Source organism: Meriones unguiculatus, chromosome 17 (genome assembly GCF_030254825.1).
Source record: "Meriones unguiculatus strain TT.TT164.6M chromosome 17, Bangor_MerUng_6.1, whole genome shotgun sequence".
NCBI classification, from domain to species: Eukaryota; Metazoa; Chordata; class Mammalia; order Rodentia; family Muridae; genus Meriones; species Meriones unguiculatus.
The window spans coordinates 20,172,698-20,180,520 of NC_083364.1; the positions used below are offsets into that span (position 1 = coordinate 20,172,698).

Genomic DNA, 7,823 nt, shown 5'->3' on the forward strand with positions numbered 1-7,823 from the left:
ACAGCCAGGGCCGCACAGCGAGGCTCTCTCTAAAAGCTACAGTAAAGTAATAGAGCAGGGCCAGGATGCCTGCCTGGGCAGTGGTAGACCGCTTGCCCAGCACATGAAAGCCTCACCCCTCAATAAACAAACAGGCACACAAATAAGAAACAACAAAAACATGTGACTCCTTCTAGCTAAGGACTTAACAAGCCAAGCAACCACTGGTTTACAGATGAATTAATTTTATATGAATATATTAACATATAACCAGTTAACACACATGAATATTTATATCACCAGTGGGATGGGTGAGGGGCTCAGCAGGGGAAAGGGGCTTGCCGCCAAGGCTGGCCACCTCCGTTTGATCCTCACGAAACACCTGAAGGAAAGGACCAACTCCTTCAAGTTGTCCTCTGACCTCCAATGTGCACACCATAGCTCACGCAGACATTCACACACAAAATAAAAGGATACTAAAAATATCACAGCTGATATAGTTTAAGGTACTAAGACTAAAAATGCAGAACTATGGGCTGTATTTTAAAGAGCCAGTGTGGTGACAAGTCCTTCACAGCCCTGTGGCCCCGGGGCTCAGGGGTCTGCAGGGAACTACCTCACAGGCAGAACTTAGTAGCCTTTGCTGAAGCATCGCAGTGCCCTGGCTCCCCCCCCCCACAAGCTGTCCCTCAGAGTCCTGTGGGGATCCTCGGCTTAGCACCAGGTGGTCAGAGCCTTGGCTCCCTTTCCCTGAGGCCCGAGCTGGCTTCTCAGTGAGTGGGTGAGAGGCACCCCCTGAGTGGATTTTCCAATCCACTGCAGTCCTTGAACCCGGGAGGGAGGAAGGGCAAGGGACTCAGTCAGGACCCCCTCATCAAACAAGCGAACTTCACAGGCTGAGGCCACAGAATTTAAAAATACAAAAGGAAAATATTTTAAGAAAAGTTTCCTGTCGTTACTACTTGGTTAATGTTATGGTTGCGGGAAGGGTCTTCACACCACCTTAGAAGCTCATTTCGCATCGAGGCGGCCCAGCAGGTCAGGCCACCAGGCCTGCTGAGCCCCAGGACAGAGAGGGACTCCTGTCCTCTGACCTCAGCGTGCACACATGCCCGTGGTCACACACAATAAACACATACATGAAAAAATTGAACGGAAAAGCGAACCACTCGACGGTAAGTAAATAACCATCTCATTTCCAGGGATGCCACTGCTGTGTGTGTGTGTGTGGGGGGGTGTCACTGCTGTCCTAGCCTTGGCACGATTCGGGCAACCCCAGCTGAACTCGGCTTCAAGGAAGGGGGAGAAAGAAACCAGACAAAAGGTAGCCGTGGGACTGGGCAGCGGAGCAGGGGTCATCAGGAGTGGAGGAGGCGAGAGAGGCGAGAGAGGCGAGCGGGGTGGGGTAGAACACGCCATGCCCAGGGAAAGGCCACGGCCGCCGCCACGACCAGCAAGTAACACAGGCGAACAAAGTTAAACTGATTTAACAGGCAGTCGGAGGACTGTCCTCGGCGGAACAGGAACCCTGTGCAAAGCAAGGCGCCCGGGACCCGAGGGTCCCCCGGTCGCGGGAGTGGGGGTGAGGTCTGCGGGGAGACGCAGCGCGCCCTACCCCCGCCGCCCCGGGGCCCGTCCCGGAGCTCCCCGGGGAAACGACCCGCTGCGCCGGGTATCCCGGCCGCGGCCCGCGGGGAGGGGCGACAGGACTCGGGTGTTTTGGGGTGTGCGTGCGTGTGCACGGGCGGGGCACGCAGGGCGCGCAACTCCCCCCCCCCGGACCCCCCGGCTCTTCCTGCAAACCGTTCGCGCAGCGTTTCCCATCGGGAACTTTCCCGGGCTGCGGATCCCGGCGGAGCGGACGCCGCGGGTGCGCGTGAGCTCCCCGGGGCGGCGCGGGCTAAAGGACCTCGGGGCCCGGGACACCCCAAACGCAGCAGTGTGGGGCTCCAGGGGGCGGGGGCGGGATCCGGGGCGCCCGCCCGCCGGGGAATTTGGGACGGACAAGAAAGCGCGAAGGGAGGAGGAATTCCTTCCAGAACAAACGCACTCACTATTTTCGTCAAAGCACAAGAGCGGGGTGCCGGGGACCCCCAAATCCGGCGCGTCTGAGCCCGTGAGGAAACCGAACACTCGGAACTTTGGGCCAAACCTAAGAGTCCTCCCGGAGTCAAGTTCATGGATGACACCGGGGTCCCAGCGTACCCCGACTTCAGCAGTGTAAAGGGGAGACGGTGCCTCTGGGTTTTCAGACGAGGGGAGAATGGCTGGCTCTGTGGAAGCCCCCAACCCAGGTTTTGGGGGGATGACAGTGAGAAGAGGGTTTGGGGGAGCGCCAAGCCCAAGCTTTCCGGGGATGACAGCGAGAAGTGGGTTTGAGGGAGTCCCCAAGCCAGGCTTTAAGGCCAATGAAACTGAGGAGCTAGTTTTGGGGCGCCTCCGCGCCCTAGGCGTTTCGGGGTAAAAATGAGACCAGGGGGTCTTCTGGAGTCCCCGCCCCTCCGAGTCAGACTTGGTGCGTCAAACACGAGAGGAGATCGCTGCACTTTACAAACTTCGAAGAGTGTGAGAGGGGTTCGCCCAGGCCAGGGCTCCCCCAAATCAGAGGTGTGGATCAGGAGCAGGCGAAATTGGCATCTGCAAAGTTGGGGCGCCGGGTCCCGCCGCGCCCGCCCCCGCGACCCCCCCCAGCTGGGTCCCCGCCCGCCGCTACCCCCTGCCCCGGTCCGCACCGCTCACCTGGAGTTCGGCGGGGAGTTCGGGTAGCGGCTCCCGCGGCGGCGGCCGCTGCGTGTCGCTCCGCGTTGGTAAGTAACAGTCTCCACGGCTACAGTCTCTATGGCGGCGGCGGTGGCGGCGCCGGCCGCTCCTCCTCCGGCTCCCGCCGCCCGCCCGCCCGCCTGCAGCGCCCGCCCGCACCTAGCGCCCGCCCGCCTCGGTCTCGAGCAGCCCTCGCGGGGCGGGGCGTTGCGCCCGGCAACGGTTACCAGGCTGCACGCCCCGCCCCCCCAACGGCCCGCCCATGGCCGCCTCTAACGGCCTCGGGGAGGGCGGGCGCTCTCCCCATTGGCTTTTGTGGTGCCTGTCAGTGGCGCAGGGGTACGCCCTCGAGTAGAATCCTGGCCAATCGCTGTGAAGGAGGGCGGGGCCTGGCGGGAGGCGCGCGGCTCCCGGGCAGGGTTGGCTCCAAGGAGGTGCGCGAGGCCCGGCTGGTGGTGCAGGTTTGGGCAGCGCGTGTTTTGCGGAGTTGAGGCGATTCCACCAGACGCGGAGACCCTGACCGCCTGAGGGGAGCAGCAGACTCCGGCCTCCGCCTGTTCCTTCATGGACTACAAGCTGAGAACTTTTTCCTTTTAAGAAAGATCTTTGTGCGTGTGCATGCAGTGCTCACGGAGGCCCGAAGAGGGCGTCGGACGGCGCTGGGGCCTGAGCGAGCCGCCCGGCTGACGGGCAGGCAGTTTCTCTTCCCTGGAGAGAAACTACAGAGCCGCGGAAGCTGGCCCCCGACACCCGATCCTCCTGCCTCCACCTCCCTGGTGCTGGGATGGTAGGCGTGCGCTAGTCCTTGCTGACGCGCGCGCGGGACCCCTCAGACCTCATCTCCACTCACTCATTCGCTCCCTCTTCATCCGCCGAACAGATCATTGCACCGGCTGGCTGGCGCTCCTGTGCCCAAAGCAACCACAGCTGCTTCCCTGACGCAGGGTCTTGCTAAGTAGCCCAAGGTAGGCTAGCCGCCGCCCGCCCCACGTCATTCAGGCTGAGCTCATCTTTCTGCCAGTGTTCCTTGGCTGCTCTGGTGACCGGCGTGTGCCACCAAGCATTTTTGCGCAGGCCAGCCCAGCTCGTCAGATCTCAAGAAAGACTTTAGACTGTGCCCAGGACTGGAGTTTCCACAATAAACACCTCTGAGCAACCGGAAGCCTAGTGCCACAGCGTCTTGCGGTGTGAGCCGCCCTGCTGAGACACACACACACACACACACACACACACAAAAGCCCAGGAAATGAAAACAAACCTTTTTCAAAAATTAAAAAAAATATATATATATATAATATATATATTAAGATTCCTTTTTCTCTCACGTGATTGTTTTGCCTGCATGTGTGTCTGTGAAGGTGCCTGATGCCCTGGAACTGGCGCTATAGACAGTTGTGAGCTGCCTTCTGGGTGCTCAGACCTGAACTCAGGACCTCCGCAAGAGCAGTCAGTGCTCTTAACCTCTGAGCCATCTCTCCAAGGGCCAACAAGACGGCTCAGCAGGTAAAGGCGATTGCCATCAAGCCTGAAGAACTGAGTTCCACCCATCCCTGGGACCTGTATGGTAGGAGAGAACCGACTGGCAGGTTGTCTAATCAACCCACCCGCAAAAGGCCCCACAGTGTCTTCTGGGACCAGCCAGGTGGCTTCACCCAGAGTTCTCTGGATCAGTGTCGGTGTGCCCAGGCTGTGCGGGTGGCTGTGCTGGGCCGGGCTCAGCCCTGGTTCACAGGCAGGCCAGCTGCCTCTTTCCGCTTCCTGGGCCGTTTGCCTGGGTGAGCCCTTTAACAGGACCGACAAGCGGAATCCAGATCTTGGAGGTCAGACCCTGAGTGGCTCATTGAACTTCGTTACTCGGCCTCGGAGATTTGCGTAAAGACAACAGGACAAGGCAGCGCCCAGCGAGGGGTCTGTTCTACCTCGGGTCCACTAAGACGCTGCTTTCCAGGACGCTTCCTGCCAGCGCAAATGAGGAAGCCGAAGCTAACGCACCCTGCATTCAGTCATCCCCATGGGGCCACGACTGCTTATTGTTTTATGAGACCCGGTTTCTCTGAGTAGCCCTGGCTGTCCTGGAACTCGCTCTGTAGACCGGGCTGGCCTAGAGCTCACAGAGAGCCGCCCGCCTCTGCCTCCCTCTGCCGGGGCTGCAGGCGCTGCCGCCATGGCCTCCTCCTGACTCTTGGTTGGCTCTCTGCCGGGTGGCTGGGATCTGGCCCTGTGGCAGGTGCTCAGGGCACTGCCTGGATTTGGTGCATCTGGGAAACAGCCCACATCAGTTTGTGGCCGGGCCCGTGGGCCTGACCTGGTGGGTCGCAGCTAAACCCTGGCTGCTCTCCTGAGAGGCGGGGCTTGCTTGCCTGGACAGCTGTCCCCTCACAGGCTGCAGGGGATGCTACACCTCCCTCTGACCTCCAGGCCCCGCACTCACCCATGTCTGCGCACACCTCAGCTGAGAGAAACCAGACGCCAATGATGCTACCGAAATGGGAGTAAGCTAAGGCAGAGGAATGCTGACGGTTTTCAGGGCCAACCTGGCCTACATGGTGAGGTCAGGGGTGGCCTGAGCTACAGAGCAAATTTGAGTCAGCCTAGTCTACCTGAGTGCTGGGAGATGGCTTAGCTTGATGAACTGACTTTGATGCCCCCCTCCCTGGGGCCCACACTGTGGGGAAACTGAGGTTGATTGACCTCTGACCTCTACACGCACTGAGGAGCTCTCACCCCACAAATAAGTGACAGTAGTAATGACAGAATAGTATAAACAAAGTCAAAGGTACATTTACCAGAGAGCTGGGAGAGCCACCAGACCCGGAAACCACTGTCAAGGCTGGGGCGGGGGTGCCATGGGACTTCCTGTTTGCTCTCCTGCCAGGCTTCTCCAATTGCCCCTGCTCATTTCCCTGACTCAGTGGTTCTGCAGGGACGTTACAGGGCATGCAGGGGCTGGCCCTGTCTCCTGAGTGCTGTGCACAGACATTTTAATTCAGCCACACTCCCCGAGGCTGGCCCTCAAGTTATCCTCAGCCTCAGCCTTCCAAGAACTGGGACGACAGACCTGTATCTTTGTCCTTGGCTTGAGCTATCTAAAAGTCACCTGCTCTCTGGTAGTTTTACTTTCATTTGTTTGAGACAGGGTCTCAGGTAGCCCAGGCTGACCTAGAACTTGCTATGTAGCTGAGGATGACCCTGAATTCCTTGGTCCTCCTGCCTGCACCTCCTGAGTGCTGGGATGGCAGAACTGCAGAGGGCCCCTGCGCCTGGGGTCCAGCGTGTGCCAGAGGCTTGGCGCCGGGGACGGACTCCAGCTGGGCTGGCGTGCCTGCGTCCGGTTCTGCCCTTTGGATCAGTTAACCTCCTACCAAGTCCTCAACTGCCATTTGCCCTCCAGTTTCTCCTCTCTTCTGGACAAGGACACAAGTGGCCCAGGTTGGCCCCAGTCCATCAAGCTGCTGAAGGTATCCTTGAACTCCCCCAGGTGTTGTGGCAGCGATGGAGAGCTTCTGGCTTTGGGATGGCCGAGGGGGCCCGTCTTGGGTGAGCTTGGTTAGGTCTGTGTGCAGGGCTCATCCTTAGGAAGGAACTCGGGGAGTCAGGCTCGAGGTCAGTGGTCAGTGGGGAGTCAGGCCCGATGGTGGCCGTTCGGTTAGCAGGGAGTCAGGCCTGTGGTCAGCGGTCAGCGGGGAGTCAGGCCTGATGGTGGCCGTTCGGTCAGTGGGGAGTCAGGCCCGTGGCCCGAGCTGGCCATGCGGTCAGGAGAGCACTGAGCTTGACTCCCTGGCACTCCTGCCAAAAGCCGGGTGTGACAATGTGTGTTTCTGACCCTGACGGGTGGGGCACACAGCGCTCTCCTCGGGGCTTGGCGGGTGGTTTAGCCGAATGGGGGCTCACACAGACACGCGTGTACACACAGACACAGGCACAGCAGACACGTGTACACACATGCGCGTTTGAGCACACCCACATGCACACAAGTACAGACACACTTATGCACACACCCATACACAAGTGTACACACATGCACACAAGTACACACATGCACACAAGTACACACATGTACACCAGACACAAGAAATCACAGGAAGAGCCAGAGCGGTGACAGGCCTGCTTCCGGGGCAGATGAGGGCGTCACACCCCCACCGGCTCATAGGAGGTTCCCACGCTCCCCAGGAAGGGGTTCTGAGGTCCTCAAACCTAGGGAGGAGCCCCCCCACTGTGCTCCCCTCGTGCCCGGACACAGTCCTCTCTTCTTGGGTCTCTTGGCGCTGAGGAGGGGAGCCAGCAGAGCGCGGGGAAGGGGGTGTGGGCTGTGTGTGTGGGTGTGGCGTCCTCCACATGGGACGCGCCCTGGGGGAGTCGCCCACTGAGGGGTCCACTGTTGGAGGCCGGGTTAGTGTGCCCAGTTCCTGGTGGCACAGCATGGGGTTGCACGAAGCGAATGCCCCTCTGGTTCCCTCCTCCACACTGGAAGCTGGAGGCCACGGGGACACCAGGCAGGAGGGACCACATGGACACCAGGCAGGAGGGGCCACATGGACACCAGGCAGGAGGGGCCACATGGACACCAGGCAGGAGGGGCCACGAGAAACACCTGTGCAGATAGCCTTTTGGGGGAGGGCCCTGGCGAACCCCCGGAGCCCACGTGAGAAGCTGGGCATGGCGTCAGGTTCAGCCTCAGGGGAACGAGGTCTCAGAAAGAGCAGGGCACTGCCGTCCTGCGGCCTCCTGCCACACACACTTTACCAATGCTGATGTCGGTTAGACTTTAGCCAGGCCTCTGAAGGGGAAGGGCCCATGCCAGCCCTCAGGAGGGCACTGTCCACCCCAGCCCAGCCCTCGGGAGGGCACCCTCTACCCCAGCCCAGCCCTCAGGAGGGCACCATCCACCACAGCCCAGCCCGAGGCTCTGAACAGGGCAGCAAGTGCTGGAGCTGTGCCCGCTGGTCAGGCAGCCTGGCATCTCGCCGACCTTGTCTGGCAGGTGGGCTGTCCCCGTGCTGCCGTGAGGCCCACAGGGTGAGCCTTGCCCTCACGATGTCGATGGGGGTGGGGCTCAGTGGGGAGAGGGCCGGCGGAACAAGCTT

General features: G+C 60.3%; 1 protein-coding gene across 2 annotated transcripts in view; it reads right to left on the reverse strand.

Annotated features, from left to right (window-relative positions):
• Positions 1-2,903, reverse strand: part of Rfx2 (regulatory factor X2) — a 54,650-nt gene extending 51,747 nt beyond the window's left edge. The window contains exon 1 of one of the 2 annotated variants that reach the window (XM_021633018.2): positions 2,719-2,903. The gene's annotated coding sequence lies outside the window, so the exon portion shown is untranslated. The remainder of the gene's footprint in view (positions 1-2,718) is intronic. The other variant, XM_021633020.2, reaches the window with a different exon arrangement.
• Between the last annotated feature and the right edge of the window lie 4,920 nt (positions 2,904-7,823).